General features: G+C 37.5%; 1 protein-coding gene across 1 annotated transcript in view; it reads right to left on the bottom strand.

Moving 5' to 3' along the window:
- The window catches only part of LOC122787932 (BICD family-like cargo adapter 1), a 180,683-nt gene that overhangs the window by 24,108 nt on the left and 136,084 nt on the right, over positions 1-20,491 (bottom strand). The window lies entirely within an intron of this gene.

Below are 20,491 nucleotides of genomic sequence, written 5' to 3'. Positions count from 1 at the left end.
TTTTAAAACACAATAAAGATGAATCTATTCTTTTTTGCACAGACAGCCCCCCATTTATGCATACTAACACCATGGAATCACAACAGTGGGGAAAGGAGAAAATCTCCAAAGCAGCTCAATGCAGTCTCATTCAAACAGCAGTGCTGCACCACATAAATTCCAGTGGCAAAAGCTTTGAGGAAATGTGACTGGGAAGTCAGAGCCTGGCCACATTACCTTCAGTCACAACAGGGCCATGTTATGCATTGTTCTTCTCTTATCTAATAACTCACTTGGACAAGAATAATTCTAAGATGAGCTCCAAAGATTAGCATTACTTCTTTCCTTTTAAAATTCAAGCACTCATGACTGTGCTAAAGAAAATAAATTTTAGCAAAATGTAGGAAAAACTTAATTATACGGGTTATATAACTTCTCTGAAATTAAAACACAATCTTACTGTAGTGAAAAATGAATTATTTTTATTAGTATATAGGGCAAATGTAGTTACATGGTTTTCTCATTTTGCCTTTAGTCCTACTATGGCCATGCTGAGTTGATACCATCAATTCTGATGTGGCCTGTGTGGCTCTGTTAATTCTATGCAAGTCCCACAAAACTGATATCCAGTCATGTATTTGATATGTGAACTCTGTACTATTTAACAATGCCTGAATGACTTTTCTAGTCAGAGTTGTTTAGTCATTTACTTAGTTGCAGTTAATATATATTAAACTGTTTGTCTGTACAGATGCACAAATGGATTATTTTTGCTGATGTATTGCACTGTACTGATGAAGGAGGTAGTTAGGGTTCAAGAAGTGATAATTTGCTTATATTATACTTCATTAAATAGGGACAGCTCATGGTTGCAATATGTATGCTAAAATATTAAGCAATATTTTGGAGCAGGGACTAATTCAGTGCAAGCTCATTTGCTGAACCCTTTTTTTGATATTAATACTAACAGTTCTTTCTTGGCCATAATTTATTCTTCTTCTCAAAATGGTACTCATGGTAATTTGTATGCGGTGGTGCAGCGGTAGCATTGTCGCCTCACAGCAAAAGGTACTTCTGTTTGATTCTCTGCTGGAGCACCTTCTGTGTGGAGTCTGCATGCCCTCCCCCACGGTCGAGTGGCGTTCAAAAGACATGCGTGAATGGGCGTGCCTTCATTGAAGGTTGGGCATCGAGCTGGCACCTCGGCACCATCAAAATCTACTGCCAATCATTAGCGGACCGGAGTTCTGCTGTGGCGACCCCTAACCGGGAAAAGCCGAAAGAAGAACAAACAACACTGAATATGTTTACACATCACTGACAAACTGTGAACCAGCTTGTTAATCATTTGCTTGTCTTATGCTTCTATGTGGTGCAGTGGTTAGCGTTGACTCCTCACAGCAAGAGTTTCACTGGCTCGAGTCTCAGCTGGGGTGACTTCTTTGTGGAGTCTGCATGTCCTCCCTGTGGTCGTGTGGGTTTCGTCTGTGTGCTCCGGTTTCCTCCCACATCCCAAAGACATGCTGTAGGTGGATTGGACACTCCAAATTGGCCCCAGGTGCAAGTGTGTGCATGCGTGTGCCTTCTATAGAAAGTTGGGCACCAGGCTGGCACCTCGGCACTGTAAAACTCCACTGCCAATCGTGAGTGGACAGGTGATCCGCTATGGCGACTCCAACCGGGAAAAAGATGCTTCTGTGACTACAGGTGTAGCTGTTAGCTATGACAGTTTTGATGTGTGTAACAGGTACAAGCATGAGCAATGTTTTGGCCAGCCAATGGGGCAGTAAAGGTGGACTTCATTAATGTCAGATATGGATGAGATAGTGTGACTGGACCTCTTGGAGAGTGGCTATCATGCTGATACACTAATGTATATAATACATTATCTGAAAGTCAGTCTGTGTGTGCTGTTTGACAGAGGAAACTTGTTTGTATGAGAGCTACCTGAAGCAAGACAGCATGTATACACTGAGGGAAGAGAATTCTGTACCACTGTGCTATGGCATTGCTTACCTTGTGCATAAATATCTATGTGAATGATTGGTGTCTCTGATGGTTTGGTCATTCAGAACTAGAGGAAGAAGCTTATAAGAGGTGTAGGTGTGAACAATGTCCTGAGCAAGACCATAGGTTAGATGAGGTGGACCTTATTGTATGCCAGGTATGGGTGAGAATAGTGGTGGTTTGATTAGACCTCTGTGACACTGGCTATGATAATGTGATACTGAGACCTACAACAATAATACAATTGGACTGTAAACTCTGTGAGTTCTGTTTGACAACTACAAAGAAATGTGCATGTGTGAGAACCCCGAAAAGCAATGCAACCTGTTTATATTGAGAAAACAGCACTGTAAGCCAGCATGTTATAACATTGATTTTCCTTTGCATAAGTAGCTTTATGAATGGCTATGATGAGCTGGTAACCAGTATGGAAGGAGAAATGAATATGTGATAATGGTGTGAATGATGACATGAGCGGCCATTCAATTATGTAGGTCTGCTTTGAGTTACTGAATGTGAATGTACTGCACACACACACACACTGACCTGCCACAGTACACTGATACTTCCACCATAACATATTTTCCACAATAACCTCTCCCAGACCAATTCCTCCATAATCTATAAAAATAATAAGCTATTTAATATATAAACTGCAGCAAAGTAATTACATTGAAACCATAATCATAAATCATTGTAATGCAACTAAAGACATCAAGCAAAATCAGGTTGGTACATTGAAGCAGAATATAAAAAACCTAGAGTATAGTACATAAGCATATGCCATTTTGATTATTTCAGCATTCAAGTTTCTTACTGACAATGCACTTGTGCTGAGCTTTCTATTTTCATGTGGTACCAGAAGTTAGTAATAGTGCCAACTATAAGTTAGCATCCACATCAGCTGTCTGAATTGTTTGAGAGTCACCTAAAGAGGCATGTATATACTCGGACAGGGAAGAAAGGTGTCGGTGGACACAGGAAGTTTTTGATGGAGAGTGGTATAGATTGTGTAGGAAATGGACTGGGAGAGGTTATTGTGGAAAGGCTGTTTGGGGTGGAAGCACCAGTGTATTGTGACAGCACAGTTCCTTGTTAGGATGGCTTCCAGGTTGAAAATTACTGGTGGCCCCAAAATTTTAACACTGATCCTACCCCCCCCCCCCCAACAAATTAAATAAATAAAAATTTAAATTTCTGTGTCAATTCTGTTTTCATAATTTCAAGACATGAATTAAACATGGATCCTAAACAGGCTTACATTAATAGTTTCTCCTCACACTCTTTACTCCCCATGAAATTTTCAGAACTAGAGATAGAAAGACACATGAATGTACACCTAAATACATGCATAAATACATCCATACATTCTTTACTAACCTGTTTGGACATCTCTTGTCATTGTCACTTGTTATAGTTTATCTCAAGACTAATTCATTTTAGACAACAGTGTTTGTCTTTCCTTATGCACAACAGCAGTGTACTTTTTCGCCACTTGTCTCTTTTTGGCAATCTTGTATTTATTGTTTTTAGCCAGCTACCTCCCATGTTTGCCACTTTCTAATCATGCTAATAAGAGGATGTGCAGCGTCCTTACAGTTTTCATTTAGTTTTTTGTTTTGTTTATTAGAATATTTAAATGTCTAAACTCTAGACATTTTACAAACTAGAAAAAGACCTATTAATAATGTCTTTGTTAAAAACAATCATTTTAATTTTTTTATAAGATAAACATGGTTAGTGTATCTAAATGGGTTTTAAATAGACTTTTAAACAAATAGTATTTTGGGGAATCTCCTAAAGAAGGGCTTTGTGGTGCAGCGGATAGCGTTGTCGCCTCACAGCAAGAGGTTCTCCCGTTCGATTCTCGGCTGGAGCGCCTACTGTGTGGAGTCTGCATGTCCTCCCCGCGGTCGAGTGGTTAAAGCCATGCAGGTAGGTGCGAGCATGAATGGGCATGCCTTCGTTGAAGGTTGGGCGTCGAGCTGGCAACTCGGCACCGTAAAAATCCACTGCCAATCATGAGCAGACCAGAGTTCTGCTGTGGCAACCCCCTAACTGGGAAAATCCGAAATTCTTCTGTCCTAAAGAAGGGCTTTGATTTCTACAGTAAATCAGAGAATCAAAGGACTGGTGCTAGTCAGGCAACATATACCCTGTCAAAAAGTTTCACTATGGTCTTTAGAACTGCCAGCAGCCTCAAATGTAATGAACTTTGATGCCTTATCAGGGAATAGGCACCAGGAATTTCCTTTATATACTTACAATGCAGCATTTACATGGCATAGTAGTGTCATATTGTTAAAAGACACAGCTTGAAACAATGCATACTCTGGAAGCCACATAATAAAGTTGTATGGCAGGTAGGAGGTGTCCCTGATAGCAACATTGCTGCCAAATTCTACCCACTCTCACTGCATTGTAATTTGAAACTATAGCACAGACACTCTTGTCTGTTATTTGTAATATATTATGCTATAATAATATTCACTCACTGAGATGCTTGTTTCATATTATTGTCTGTCATGTTTATGGCCTAGGTCATGGCTAGTAAATTTTTGTGAGGATCTTCCTTCTTATTTAACAATGAAATGTAATTGATTGGCTGAATGACTGATTAATGATCAAGAGTGCAATAAGAATGGGGGGGGGGAGCAGATACAGCATACCCAAAGGAAAAAAGAAACAGTAACAACAAAGATTGTCCTGCCTACAGTGACTGTATGTTGCATATATTATCATCTAACTTTGCAGGTTCCATTCTCGAGGGCCTTTATTTATAGCAGCTGAAGTGTTAACAACCTAGCATCAATGAACTTCTGGCAGTGTCCCAGATTTTTCTCATGTCATGAAAACATTACTAAAAAAAGGCTAAAATACACATCTGAATAAACAGAATAAATCACTATCTAACTTTGCAAATTGTGCAAAAAAATAAGTTTGAATTATAGCCAACAAAATGAAAGGAAGTGATAATTCTGAAATAAAAACAAATGTTCACTAATTGAACAGTCTAGTTCTACCTGATTTTATTTTACAGTTACTTATACAGAGTAAGCTATGCTAGAATGTGCCATTATCATTTTAGTTGGATGATGCACCTAATCAGATTTAAAAGAACTGGACTAGATCAAAGTACAGGAAGGCCCATGGCTTTCCTAAGTGCAAGAAATTTGGACAAAGTCAAACGTAATGGGAGGGAGAGGTGACAAAGGATCAAAATCAGCACATGTTAAATATTGCTCATATAAACTTAAGAAGTTGCTAGAGTAACAATTCTGTTGGCATGCATTATCTGAAGAATGTGAAGTCTTAAACTCAAATGTCTGTCATTATTTAGTGACTTCTGTCCTCAATGATTTGCCAGAAAACAACACATTTTATGAAGAACAGACCAAATATATGAAAAATATTGACACTGCATAGTTATCAACAGTACAGATTTTCGCAGAATGTCCAGATTTTTGCCTCATATTTTTGGTCTGTTTTTCATAAAATTGTGGGTTTCTGGCAAATTACTGGCAAATCATTAAAGATTGAAGTTACAGAATAATGATAGACATTTGAGTTTCAGAATTCATACCCTTCAGAAAATTCATGCTAAAGCTAAACCTGTTATTCTATCAACTTTCTAAGTTTGTAAGAGCAATATTTAAAAATTGTCCCTATTTTTGGGTCTTTGCCCCAGTTTTATTTATTGCTTTGTCCAGATTTCTTGCTCTAAGAAGTTGGGAGGTATGAGTCACACTGTAAAAATCTGGATAGTTGAGAGGTATGGCTGAGTCATTTGCAAAATCTGGATGGATATTGTATACTACTGCTGCACTGGGACATGGCCAGATCTTTTACCCCTTCCTGGAATTGGAACTCATGGAGTGAGTGAGCCATGAAAGATGTTTAGCTTAGTAGTGCTTTAAAAATTGTTTTTCTGATGGAATATATCTGAACTAGAGGAGGAGCATGAGTAAGGTTTCAGTATTTACAGATGTAATACTTTGTGGTATCTAATCTTCTGTGATTTCTTTTCAATGCTTCAAGTTCGAATAAACATTATTTATTTATTTGTTTGCATTTGATTACCAGGTAGTGTCTGACTGGGCCAGTAGCCTGTTTTAAGCAGAAACCCAGGGAGAAAAGCTCCAAATTCTTAGATGCATAATTTGTACAGTGACATACACAGAAGGTACAAAGTAATACAGAGCTAAAAAAATACATACAGATAAAACACAAAGTAGTAGTAAGGAAGACCAAAATAATTCAAAAGATCAGCTATGGAGAAGAATCATGACAGTGACAACCCATATGTTAGACTCTCACTATCTTTGTAAATGTATTTATTTATTTATATTTATTTATATATATTTATTTATTTATTTATTTATAGGGGGGAAAACTGTCTCAGGAAGATAAGAGCCAGCTTGCCTAAACTACAAGAGGCAAGAGAGAGAAAGTACTTATGGAAGTGAATGGCAGGTGTGTATAATTAGCATGAAGATGTGCAGGAACATAGCCAATGTTTAGAGTAATATTCTTTTAGAAGTTGTTTGAATATATGTCAAGGATGGTTAGAATATGCTAGGGAAGAGAATTCCAGGAATTGGTTATTTTGTAGGAGTATAAGGAGTCTCCATGTTAGCTATGGGCTTTAATTACATTGAGCATTAATTTATCAGATGACCTAAGGGACCTGAGGTTTGTATACAGTTGGATGAGGTCTGTTGGAGCCGGGCAGTTATCAGGTTTATGGATGACTCCATGAGCAGTTATTAGCTGGTTGAGAGATGGTAAGTTGGGGAGTTCTATCCAATTAAGGTGGTGAAGAGTGATACAATGATGTGATCTGTAAGGTAGGTTTTAGGCAAATATGGCTATTTTATTATAACAGGTTTCAAGGTTATTCAAATCTCATTTACATAGGTTGGTAAATATTTGGGAACAGTAAAGAAGAATGGATAGGACGTAGGATCTGGCTGTTGTTAGTCTGGCATAGTTGGTTAGACAGGGTTTTGCCCTGTAGAGGGCACCAAGTTTTATGTGGACTTTTTTGATTGTTAGTGCTATATCTTTATCAAACTTTAGGCCATTGTCAATTGTAACACCTAGAAGTTTTTTTTGCTCGACCAGTTCGATTTTTGTTCCGTTAGAGGAAAAGATAGTGAGAGGTGATGGGGTGCTTTTTACACTGGTATTATTAAAGACCATGAGCTTGGTTTTGTTGGAGTTTAATATGAGTTGATGGTTGGATAAGTAGTTTTCAATGTTTTGGAGGGCAATTTGTCTTTTTTTTTTTCTTGAAGTTCTTTGATAGAGGGGGCAGAATAGATGACAGAGGTAGAACAGACGAGAGAGGTAACATCAACATACTGAAAGATTGAGACATGTTTTGTGGTGGTGCAGATGTCATTGGTAAATATGATAAAAAGGAGAGGGCCAAGGGTGGAGCCTTGTGGGACCCCAACAGTGATGGGTAATAGAGGAGAGAGTTTATTATCCCATATGGTGGCTTGTTGGTTAAAGAAATAGCTAGGAAACCAAATTAGGGATGGTGGTATATGAGGCAAGCTTGTTGAGAAGGATTTGGTGTGGTACTGTTGTGACAAAAATAGATACTGCCAGTCCAGCTAGCTGGAAATTTGTAAATGATTATATGTCATTTGTGAATATCAATATGATTTATATATGTGTGTGACAAAGGGAGATACTGCCAGCAGAGCTGTCTGGAATTTTGTAAATAATTGTATGTCATCTGTGAATATCAAACTAATTTATATAAGATGCTTGCGTTACAAATGTATTAGAACTGTATGCCATGTGTATATCAAACTGCTCTGTACAGATGTTTGTGTTGAAAAGCTATTTGTAAAGTGCTGTATTTAAGATATATCCACAGTGTTCCCTGCTGGAAGAGAACAGAAATGTACATGCACTATTTTAACTGTTTAAATGTATATATTTTAACAGTGGAAACTGGAACACGGGGTTAACTTCAGTCCAGCAAAACTTCAGAAAAATAGCTGAAATTAAATTACTTTATGGCTACACAACAAAAGATGATATCTTTCAGTTTCAGTGCAGCGAGAAGACATAATGTCTAAAACTATGGAACTTTCTGTATTGTCTTGGAAGTGTTTTATTGTTTTATGAATTCCAGCATTTGTCAAAGATCTGAGGAAAAGCCCTTGTCTATGTATTTTTACAGATAGATGCTAAATGCTAGCAGCTGCCATCAGTGATTGTTTTGGGCTTGGGGACTAGAAGTCAGATGACGAAACATGATGTCATTCTGCAAGCTAGCCCAGCAGTAATATCTGAGATATTAATTTGAGAACTTTCTGAGAGAGAGAGAGAGAGAGAGAGAGAGAGAGACAGCAATTCTGCACTCTGTCTTTAACCTGACAACAACTAGAAAAGATCTATTAACCACATCTGCCTTGCTTAGTAAGTTTCTAGAGAATAGTAACTCTTATAGTCAGGAATATAGCGAAGCTTAGTTTAGAAAATTGTCTTCATTTATTTGAGACTGTCCTGCGATGTCGTTTTAAATATTTTCTTTGATTTTGCACTCTGTCACTGTAAATATTTGTTTAATATTGCCTTGTTCTTTTATTATTAAATATATTTAAACATTTCTTTGTGGCTGATCTGTCTAGAGACATTTAAGTTCTGAGAGTACTTGCATATTTATTTGGTGACACTGTGGGCCACTCCTAACAGCCTTGCTCTTGGTCACACTACCATTTGTATTAATAGTAACATTACACAGTAAGATTGGACACCTTTTGTTAAGGGCCTTAAAGTAGCTGATAATGAGCTGGCTTGGGGGCAGTGATAACTACCTTATAGTCTGGGCAAAAGGGAGCATAGTTAATAAACCTTCAAACCTCAAAAAGTGTGTGTGTATATGTCAGCTACTTGGGCAGGGACACAAAGCACTAGTTGGACAGAGATGGAGGTCTTAGCTTTGCCACTCAGCTAAGATTTCAATTCTATAGCTGTTCCAGTGGAGTGCCTTATTGGGGATCTGGAGAAAGAGAGAGAAACAAGGCCAGGACTGACTGTGGGCTCTGTGTGCTCTTATCGGAAATTGCACTTGATACAGAGAGCTGCATCTGGTAATACTTTGTGTATACCTTGACGTCCTATCAGTGTACGTCCTCCCTGGTGCCAGTGGTGAAGACTGAGGCTCCTTGATTATTGGTTCAGTGGTGGGGCATCACAACTGTATCGAAGGCTTTTGACATATCAAGGAAGGTAGCTGAGATGAGTTTGCTATTATTTTGAGGGAATTTATGGTATTTGTAAGCGCTGTATTAGTACTGTGTCAGGGTCAAAAGCCATGTTGAGCATTGGATGAAAGGTTGTTCTTAAGGAAGTGGTCAAGAATTTGATTGTGTATACACTTTTCTAGGATTTTGGCTAGTGGTGAGAGAATGGTAATTGGTCTACAGATGGAAAAGTCAGTAGAGGGGCCACCTTTCTTAGGGAGTATGACATGAGACATTTTCCAGAGGAGAGGGTACATACTGTTCAGAGACAGAGTGGTTGAGTAGGATAGATATATAGGGCAAGAGATGGATGTGGCGGCAAGTTTTAGAAATTCACCAGGTAGTTGATCAGCTGCAAGAGTGTGGGGTTTTAATTCAACTAGGAGATTTTTTTGTATAGCTAGTTTGGATTGCCTTAAGGGAGAAAAAGGTAGCATTAAATACAGTGGGGGTGGTTATGGATAGAGGTGAATTTGCAGTGGTGTTTAATAATAAAGTTATTGAGTTGATAAAGTGGGTGTTGAATTAAGTGGCTGTACACTCTGTAGAGCTGCTGGTTGATGGTGCAGAAGTGGTGGGTTTTCCAGGGTTTAGGAGGAGGTTTATGGCTTGCCAGAATTTTTGAGGTTGTTTTGGTATTTCTGTTGGCATGATTGGAAGTATATTTTTTTTTGGGGGGGGGTTGTTTGTTTTTTTGGCTTGATTTCTTATTTGTTGGTAGGAAATTTGATTATCTTTATTTCTGTTATTAAGGTAAAGAGTCCAGGCTTTATCCCTTTGTTTGAGTAGAAGTTTAATTTCTTTTGTTAACCATGATAGCTGCTTGGATTTGGCATGAATTTTTTCTAATGGGGGATAGGTTATTGAGCATTTGAATTGAATGCATTATTAAAGTACTGTACTGCAAGATCTAACTGTAGGAATTTTAGTGGTGGCCAGTCATATTGTGGATATAATTGAATGAAATGTTGCTAGTTGTATATGTTCGTTTTCTAATTATATAGGTTGGAGAGTGGTCGCTGAGAGTATCAGGAAAGCAGCCAGCATCATAACTTATATTAGATTTATTTGTCAGAATCCAGTCCAGTATAGATTGCTTATTAGTATGCTAATCTATGAGCATAGGATAGTAATTATCCCTTATTATCATTACTAAAATATAAAGGAAAACGTTTGAACTACAAATCACTTGAGAAATATGGTGTATGCTGGTGGTGGTGTCAGTAAAGGGACAAAATAATTGCAATATTTTTGAATCATATCTATTTAGTCCAGTAGTATGACAGATATATTTTAGTTTTGTTAACCATATACTGTCCAGTAGAAAGTAAGCATGTTTACAGAGGCAACTTTGGAGCATTGAATGATTAAATGATTTGTCAAGAGATGTACTATATGAAAGTGGAGGCTGCAAAAATTAAGCACATGTATGCAAAATGGAATGTCTGACAGCATTGATCTTAACCACAAAGTCATGCTGTCATTACAAGTACTGATTCCTGCTTTGTTACTTTAGAGGTGTGGTATAAGTATGGGTTTGAAATCTTAACAACTAAATGCTTATGACCTAACTTCTACTGTTTGCCCTAACTGAAGCTCCAGCCAGATGAACAAAACCAGTTGAAGGTTCAGTCTAGCAAAAAAAAAAGAGTAACATTTTCCAGTTTAACTGGGGGTGACCTTCCTGGACAAACTGCACTAACAAAAGTATATATACCAACTCCATATTTGTACTACTGCATTTCAGAAGAGAGAGCTCAAAAAAAGTGCATTACTGTTGCCACTGGCAACAATTTCCTGTTACCCAAAGCAATCGATGAGTTGTAACTTGTCCAGTCTTATACATGATTTGCAGTCCTATCCACTTCACAGCTGACCAACTGTATGTAGGAAGACATCTGCCTAACCTAGAGCAAGTTATTGCCCTGTTCTTTAGAGTCACAACTAGAACTTGAGCTACTGATCCATTGTTTTTTTTACTATACAAAAATGTATTTATTTATTAGCCTTTTATAGTACCTCTCTAAAGGTGTCTCATTTTTATGTAAAAAATATATTAAGAAGTTATATTATGATGGTCATATAATAATAGGGCCAAAGAGATTTTTAACCAAAGTTTTAAACTTTATAACCCATTACCTTATTTACTATGCTATAATGTCTCCAGATAAACTTAAATAGAAGCCTGATTTTTTTCTCCATATTGAAAAATAGAGGTACAGTCTCATTTTCCATACCAAAATTAACAATACAAAGCACCCACAGTGCATGGTTTGCAGGATGTTTCCTGTATCTGTGCACTCTGGTTTAAATAAGGTATGTGTTTGAGACTATGCCTTGTAAGCTGCTTTGTTGTATTTCAGAATGACACCACCAACTCTATTTCCTCGCTTTGTGATGTAGAAAAATTACATCAAACACATACCACTGTTTGTTGCATCTCTTTCAAAAGCCTGAAATGTAACCTCTGACTACCCTTCCCCTCTCTTTTGAACAGATTTTGTCTTTATGTAGTACCTCTCACATAGCTTTAGCTCAAAGCATTGTTTGTTTCATTCAGCAATATGAGCTGAGATACAAAATGTGCACACAATGAATGCAGTAATAAAAAAGTACACGGAAACCTTAAGAAATATAAGACAAGGAAATGCATAACATAGACTTCTCTCAGCAGACTCTCTTATGGTTTTATCAAGAAGGTGAGGCAAGCCACTGGATAAGCTGAACTTAGTTAATTTTTCCCATTTTATCGTTGGCAAAAATATTCTCACAGCTGAAGGAGGAAAAAGGTAATCATTCAAACTTTGGCGTAGTACACGGGTCTATTAAATATGATACGTTTTGCATAAAAATGTGATTTTTGTGCACTAAACCCATGCTGAGCTGAAAAGTGTGAAAAAACAGCTTGCAATCCTTTCTAACATGATTTAACTAGAGGCATACCTTGTAATCCATGTCTTGTGGGACTGTTGCAAAATTTAGCCATATGAGCAAACTGGTTAAAGTACCTATCATCATCGCTCCTGTTACTGTTAGAGTTAAGACCTATGAATATTCTATTCATAGACTAAAATCAGTCTCCGCTGAGGGGAGGGGTGCTCACACTAATATCTGAAGGTGCTCTCCATTTGTGTGCCATCATTCAGTTTTAGAGGCTGACAGAAAAACATTCTAGCATAAGACAGACCACAAGGCACTACCAGAGTTTGGATGAACAGTTTGACTGTCTGTTAAATGACAGTACCACATCTTGCCTCACTGCAGATATGCACCCAGGAATGAGATCAAGTTAAACATGTGAAAAGGAAGGATATAGCTTCTCAGATATGGAATCAGGTATCTTCTTTACAGAACATACTCTTCTAGACTCACCTAGCCTGACCTACAAGATCCTAGCTCATCCTACTCTGTAGGTTAAAACTGGTGGTAGAGAATTCCTCTTTCTAGCCAATGTGTTAGTTTCCCATCATACTCTGCAACTCGTCATAGAGTTGCTCAATGTATATCCATATCAAGTAATCACAAAGAATACCACCGAACTACAGGCCGTTCAAATGGAACTATCAACTATAACCACAGTAGTCAGCCATATCAACTGAACACATTTTTTCAAACAAATCATATAAAAAGCATTCCCATGATGTACATGTCAACACATTACAATAGGAAGCACTGCAACAATGAAAACCATCCATGTGACACAGCATTAAACATCTCCATGGAGGATAAAACAAGGGCAGAATCCAACAAGAATGTCAGCAAGGCTTCTCATGAAATAGGTACAGAATACTCAACTTCTTGGTAAATGATGTTTCTTTTTTATTTTGTGTTTAAACAAGAAACATCTTTATTAAATTATCACTTATGACATAGGCAATTGTACATTTATATAAATGAAATCAAACTATATTGAAAAAATGTAGTTGCAAACAGTATACATCACTTATAATCTATCCAGTCACTGACTGTCAAACATTACATAACTCATTCAAATCTTGCCTTATTTTAAACCACATTCCTTGTCTGCATGTATTGTTCTCAGCATTTCCATTTTTTTCTATGTAATTTGCTCCTACCCTTCTCTAAAGATCTGATTTCCAGTTGTCCTTCTCTAAAGATCTGATTTCCAGTTGTTTTATCTCTGTTACTATATTCACTACTTCTAGTACAGTTGGTTTAGACTTTGATTTCCATTTCCTAGTAATTGTTTTTTTTGGCAGCCACCATAATTAGACTCAGCAAGGCCTTACTATGTCTAGTCAATTCTGATTCTGTATCATAGCTCAAAACATAATTTCCTTAGTCATACCAATTTGCTCACCCAGTGTTTCTAATAGAGTAGTCTACAGGGAATTTTTAAAGTCTGCTAACCCATTACACTCACAGAAAATATGTCCCCAATTACCTCCTCCTTCCCCATCACACTTCCAACATTTGCTGTCTACCTGAGGAAAAATTCTTTGGAGTCTACTTGGGGTAGAAAAATACCCATGTAAATACTTCCAAGCAAAGATCCTGAATCTTCTACACTTTGTTACATATTTGGGAGACTGACACAAATCCTTCATTGTTTCTTTGTGAGTTGTTTATCCAGTCTTTCTTCTCAATCCTTTCTAGCCTTCTCTGATTGATTCTTATAGTTATCAAGCAGTATTTTATATGCTCTGCTAATTATTCTTTTTAACAGTAGCTTTTGGATTCTCCTAAAAACTCTACCAGTGCTGATCTTTCACTTAGGATCCCCCTATTTCTTTCTGTTTGCCTATACTCTGATATCAGTCCTTGATAGGAAAGGTAATCTGTAGCATGCAGTCCAACTAAATTATTGGCCTCTTCCCATTCTATTACCTTTCTCTCAAATTACTTGCTCCTAATACCTTGGTTCTTTTGACAGTTTTCTCCAATAAATTCTAGCCCTTTCTTGCCTATTGTCTGTATGACCTAACTCCAGTCATCCCTATCTGCAGAATCTCCTTTCTCCATTCCCATTTAGGCTTAGTTCTTAGAATACTTTCTGCTACTTTATGAATATAATATTCTGAATGGTTATTGTTATTCTTAAGGATCTGCATCCAAAATCCCAGTTTCTCTATGTTTCTTGAGCTTTCCCCATGTTTCATCATCAACCCTTTCCACTTTGAATTATAGGTTTCTGCTTTAAATCCTTCAAATCAGGTAATCCCAAACCACATTGTTCTATTGGAAGAATCAGCTTATCCCTTGCCAGGTCTACGAATGGGCTAATCATCAAATAGCTGGACATCGAACAATAAGCATTGACAGGGTAAGCTACTTGTCACCACTTCCCTGTCTCACACATGGAAGTGTTTCAAACCTGCCAAGTTGGGAGGTGTTGACATCACACTTACTATGTATAACAACTCCAAGACCACACTACAGCGGAGACAAGGGGTTTGAAACATTTGTGTGTGTGAGACTGGGAAATGTTGGACAAGTAGTTACTTACCCTGTTGATGAAATTAAAGTTCATTGAGTGAACTTTCAATGCTTATTCAGTGTTCAGCCATTTGATGGTTAGCCCATTCAATGGCCAACAGTAGACCCACTCTTGCCATCTTCCCGTCCCAGATAAAATCCTTCATCTCTTTATTAATTGCTATCCACAACTTCTCCTCTGGTTGATGAGTATGCCTGACCATATAAAACTAAAGGGACTAAAAACATTTTAACTGCTTTTATCTTGCTATCCATATCCATAAAACAGAGACTCCAATTTCACAGTGTTTGTATTATCTTTTGTTTAGTCTCTTCCCACATATCCTTAGCTGTCGCACCAGAATCTATTTTAATTCATATTCCTAAATCCTTCATTTTATCATATCCCCAAAAATATGAATATTGATGAACCAATTTGTGTGTGGGTACATAATTTTCAGCTGTTGCCTTTGTATTAGCCTCATTAATTTTGTATCCCCAAAAGATCTGAAACTATCTCAGAATGTTCCAAAACACTGAAATGTACTTTTCTGGTTTTATCAGGTATAAAATAATATCATCTGCAAATAATGCCAGCTTTTCTTGACTACCATACAAAATATATGCTTGAATTATTGAATCCTATATTTTCTTTGCCAATGGTTTTACACACACACACATATATATATATATATATATATATATATATATATATATAAAATGTGTGTGTGTGTTTATATATATATATATATATATATATATATATATATATATATATATATATGTATATATTTACATACAGATAACAAAGGGGAAAGAAAGCACCCCTGCCTGGCTCCTCTGCTCTAACAGAAATTATCAGAGAGGGACCCACCCTCCTTAATTTTTACCTCTGATCCCTCATATATCCTCCTGATCAACCTTATAATTTTATCAGGAAATGCAAATGTTTCCATTGCCCTGCTCATAAACTCTGAGCTTACTTTGTCAAATGCTTTCTCTTCATCAAGACCTGCCAACAACAATGTTATTTTCTTACATTCTGCTTTTTTTCTGGATCATAAATATTCTTTCTGTTAATGTTGTCAAATGTTTCCCTCATCTCTACAAAACTACATTAATCCATATCTATCAAATTTGGCATCACCTTTGCCATTCTTTTAGCCATTATAGACTTACAACACTTCATAATCATGGTTTAGGACTATAATGGGCTTGTATGAAGCTGGATCTGATGGGTTTTTACCCTCTAAGTATTACAACCACAACTGCTTTCTTCCAGGATGTTAGTGCTTCTCCTCCTCTTAAAATACTGTTAAACAAAACCTTCCAGATCTTTATCAGTTTTTCCCTCCTAACTTCCAAACGTCCACAGGAATACCATCTCTTCCTGCAGACTTTCCTGTAGATTGGTTATACATCACCGTTTTTATCTCATCTCCTCCCAGCCTGCTTGTAATTGAGCCTCATCTACCACCAGCCTTGGCATATTTAATTCTTCCATAAACATATCCATTTGTGCATTTTTTTGAGTTCCATATTTCTATGCTTTATATAGGCTTTCATAACATTTTAGAAATATTTCTAGCACCTCTACAGGATCTCTTGTTATAGGCTTCCTAAGCTTGGTGACAGCCCTTTCTACTTTCTTTTGCCTGATTTATTGTGCTAAAAGTTTTTGTGCTCTGCGGTTATTATCAAAAAAGTACCAGTGTCTCATTTTTATTTCATTACCCTGCAGTTTTATTTTTATCGGCACATGATCTGAAATAACTTAGCAAAAATTTTAATTAAATGCACATGTTTCTGTGATATATATGTTCTGTCTAGTCTAGACCAGTTTTTCTATCTTGGGAATATTATGTAAATTCACTTTGAACACCTACTACTGAATTCACATATTCAATAACAAAGGTTTTCATAAATTTCTTCAAAAATCTACCCTCCTTTGTTATATTTTCTCTTCTGGGTCCCCCAGATACATCTTCACTGCTGCAAATCAAATTCCAGTCCCCAGCTATAAATAATATTCCCTGATGAAAGCTGATACATCTCCCAGAATTTTGTTAGGCTCCATTGTAGCAGTTTTAGGTGAAATATGAATACATGCCAGTGTAATCCTCCTCCCTTGCCAGTAGCTACTAAGTACTACAAATCTGCCATTATCTTGTTATGCTCTTCTATCACTGTTGGGAGCTCCTCTTGTAATTAATATAAGTACTCCTGTTTTCCTTTGTCCCTGGTATTCCACTGAATAACCATCCTAAAAACCTTTCTTTATCAAATTTACATATTCAGGTATTTTCAAATGTGTCTCCTGTAGCATAGCTATTTACACTCTACATTTTATTTTATTTTTTATTTTTTTATTTTACAATTGTTGACCGGGATAATCTGACTGGATATATGTCCATTTTCAGTGGAGGCCCAGGGAGAAAAGTTCCAAGATAATACACATTGAACATTTAGTAAATGCTAGTTTCAAGCAGATTACAATCATAAGCAATACCAGCATTTAGCACATATAGCACTAACTTATTATAAAACACTTTACAAAACATAACATTTTTTTTCAAAGTTATATATACATAACACTACATTCAGGTTTAAGACACAATTAGCAGCAGATATACAATTGACCCTTCCTGAAATGGTGTGGTAGAAAAAGGTTAGAAGTAGTTGAAGGTAAGGCACCTAAGTAATAGAGAGGTCACTAGTCGGGGTTAGTGCAAGGACATAACCAATGAGTTTTGAAGTATTTCTTGTTTGTTTTTGAATCGAGTTAGTGAGGGTTCTAGGGTCAAGTCATCTTTTAATATAGTTCACTATTCTTTCTTGTTTGTATATATCTGTGAGTCAATTTACATTTAAAGATAATATAGAAAGTGTCATTATGTTAAAAAGTTATTCCCAAGTTTTTATGTGTAACAGCTATTTTGTTAAGTATCTAATTCCAGCTTTTTTGTTACATGCATACACTAATGTCTGGCAGGCTGATATTTTATGCAGTTGTTTCTTGTCCTATCCATTTGAGCCTATGTCACATCTGTGACATCCCTCCTCTGGGCCAGTAATCAAGGAGCCTCAATTCTCACAATGGACACCTGTGAGTAACATTCACTTGGAACAAAAATAAATACACACAGTATTTCCAGATGCACCAAGCAGAATTTCCCCAAAGAGTACATGGGGAGCACACTACAGACCTGGGGCTAGACTTCCTCTCCAGAACCCAAATAAGTCTCCACCTTTCTATCTCTTCAGAAACCAGTGCTCTGTGTCCCTGATTCAAGAAGCTGACACGCACATCTTTTAAGATTTGATTTTCACACATACACACACACCTGGGAACAGCTATGCCCTCCTCTGCCCAGACTATAATATAGATTCACTGTCACCAGCCAGCTACTTTAAGGCTGTTACAAGGGTACCCGATTATACTTAGTAAAATTAATACTAATACAAATGGTAGTGCTTGACCAATGCAGCAAGGCTTTCAGAAGTGGCCACAGTGTCACTAAATAAATACAAGTACTCTCAAGGTTTAAAATATTCTCCAAAAGACCAGCCACAATGAAAAGTTTAAGTATATTTAATACTAAATAATAAAAAAACACAAAAATAGTAAATATCTATTTACAGTAAACACCAGAGTTTCAGCCACAGGAAAGATTAAAAAATAATATTGATGGATAGATTCACACGGATACAGAAAATCAGTACTTAACAAATCTCACTGTATTCTCTTGACTGATCTAAAGAATTATTATTCCATGATTGCTTACTAAAGCAAGGTAAGATGAAGTAGGTGAGGGGGTCTTCCTTCTTGTGAGGTTTCACAAACAGACTGCCCTGAGATTTCTGGTTCATCTAGTATTAAAAATCATTTCAGTGCTGGATTACAGAATGATATCACAGACATATGGTCACTTGACTTCTGGTTCCCACACTACCCCCTTTACTAAAACCCGAGCCAGAATCTAGCACATATGTGTCATAATACACACACACAGAACTTTGCTAAGATGTGTTATAGCATCTGGAAACCACAAAACCATTTCAAAGACTTCCACCCTTCCAGAGTAGCAATTAGTTCACCCCTGAGAATAATACAGTAGGGTTCATAGTCCTGGTTTTCATAGACATTTTGACTCTGTCTACTATCACAACTGTAACTTACAATTTTTATGGCCTAAACCAAGTCATTTAATTTCAGACTATTTTTCAAAGTTAACTGTATTGAGATTAACCTCTTCTTTTCCAGTATCCTCTGTTACTACATATAGGTTCATAGGAAGGTACTAGGCTATTGGCCATAGGGCCTATATAAGCCTAGCCAAAAAGGTACCCTGGCTTTCGCCACCCAAGAAAATTATTTTCTTGTGCCCCTGTCAAGCAGATACACAGAGGTGATCCCTGGGGGGGGAATTTCCTATTTCCCATCCAGTCATCAAAATTTTTCTTTGAGTGCTAATGAGGAGCTTTGTTTGATACAGATAGGTAGTTTATTTGAGTATGGGAAGTCTCTGGGACAGGAATCTATCCCTCTAGCATGTCCCATTTGTTGTGGTGACAAGGTTTAGGTCCCTAGAGAATGTAGCTCAGAGGGATTGGGATTTCTTTAAGTTGAGCATGTTCAACAGCTCTGGGTTTGACATAGCTTTATATGTTAGGCAGAGATCACCTCCGAGTATGCGATATGCGAAGGAGTAAAGCTGGAGTTTTTTTAAGATGGTCTGCGTAGGGCATCTGTTTGAGGCTGGTAATCCTCTCTGTGAGGTTTTTCTGTGGCCTTTCCAGTTGTTGTAGATGTATTGTGAGGTACATACCAAAAGGGGAGTTGTACTCTATAATCGGTGTAATGAGTGATGAGTAGAGGGGAACAATTACCTCTTTTTTTTCATGGATGAGAAACCTTTTGTGATGAGATGTGCCACTTAGAAGGATTTCCTGACTACTGTGGCAATGTGATTATCAAAGGAGAGATTACTGTTCACCTGTGTCCCAAGGTCCCTTATCACACTTTCAGTGTTAAGTAGATTACCACCTATGAGGTAGCTTATGGGTACAGAGTTTTTACCAAAGATGATGACAATGCACTTTTTGTCACTGAGCTTGAGGCCATGGCTTTGACACCATGCATCTGTCTCAGTGAGGCCCTTTTGTAGGATGTCCACATCATTAGGAGTTTCAATTATGGCTCCTAGTTTGCAGTCACCTGCAAACATCATTAGCCAAAGACATTCTGTTTTAGCCTGTACTTCAGAAAAGTAGATACCAAACAGGAGAGGACCCAGGACTGAACCCTGTTGTACTCCCATTGTCACTGGTCTGAAGTCGGATTTGGAGTCTGCTACTTTCACAGTGTGAGTTTTGTCAGTGAGCCAGTTGGCAACCCATCTTGTGACATAGGGATTTATGCATAGTTTAGTGAGTTTATCTATAATTCCAGAGTGGGGGATGGTGCCAAAAGCCTTGGTGAGATCTAGATAGGTTGTGTGAAGCACCTTACCCATGTTTACGGCTTTGGTGACTGCTTCAAAGAAGTCTATCAGATTTAGGAGACATGATCTGCCTTTTACAAACCCAAACTGGGTGGAGTCCAGAGTTTGGAGATTACCAATATCTTTGTTTAGAAGTTCCATGATGATACGTTCCATGACCTTGCAGACCAGGCTCATTAGGCTAATGGGGCGGTAGTTCCCAGGGGTCCATGGTGGCTCCCCTTTGTGGAGTGGGATAACTGTCACTGTGTGCCATTCAGTGGGCACAAAGCCTGAGGTGAGGCTATGATTGAACATGGT

Source organism: Protopterus annectens, chromosome 13.part0 (genome assembly GCF_019279795.1).
Source record: "Protopterus annectens isolate FY-2018-M chromosome 13.part0, PAN1.0, whole genome shotgun sequence".
Lineage (NCBI taxonomy): Eukaryota > Metazoa > Chordata > Ceratodontiformes > Protopteridae > Protopterus > Protopterus annectens.
This window is presented reverse-complemented; position numbering and strand designations above follow the sequence as displayed.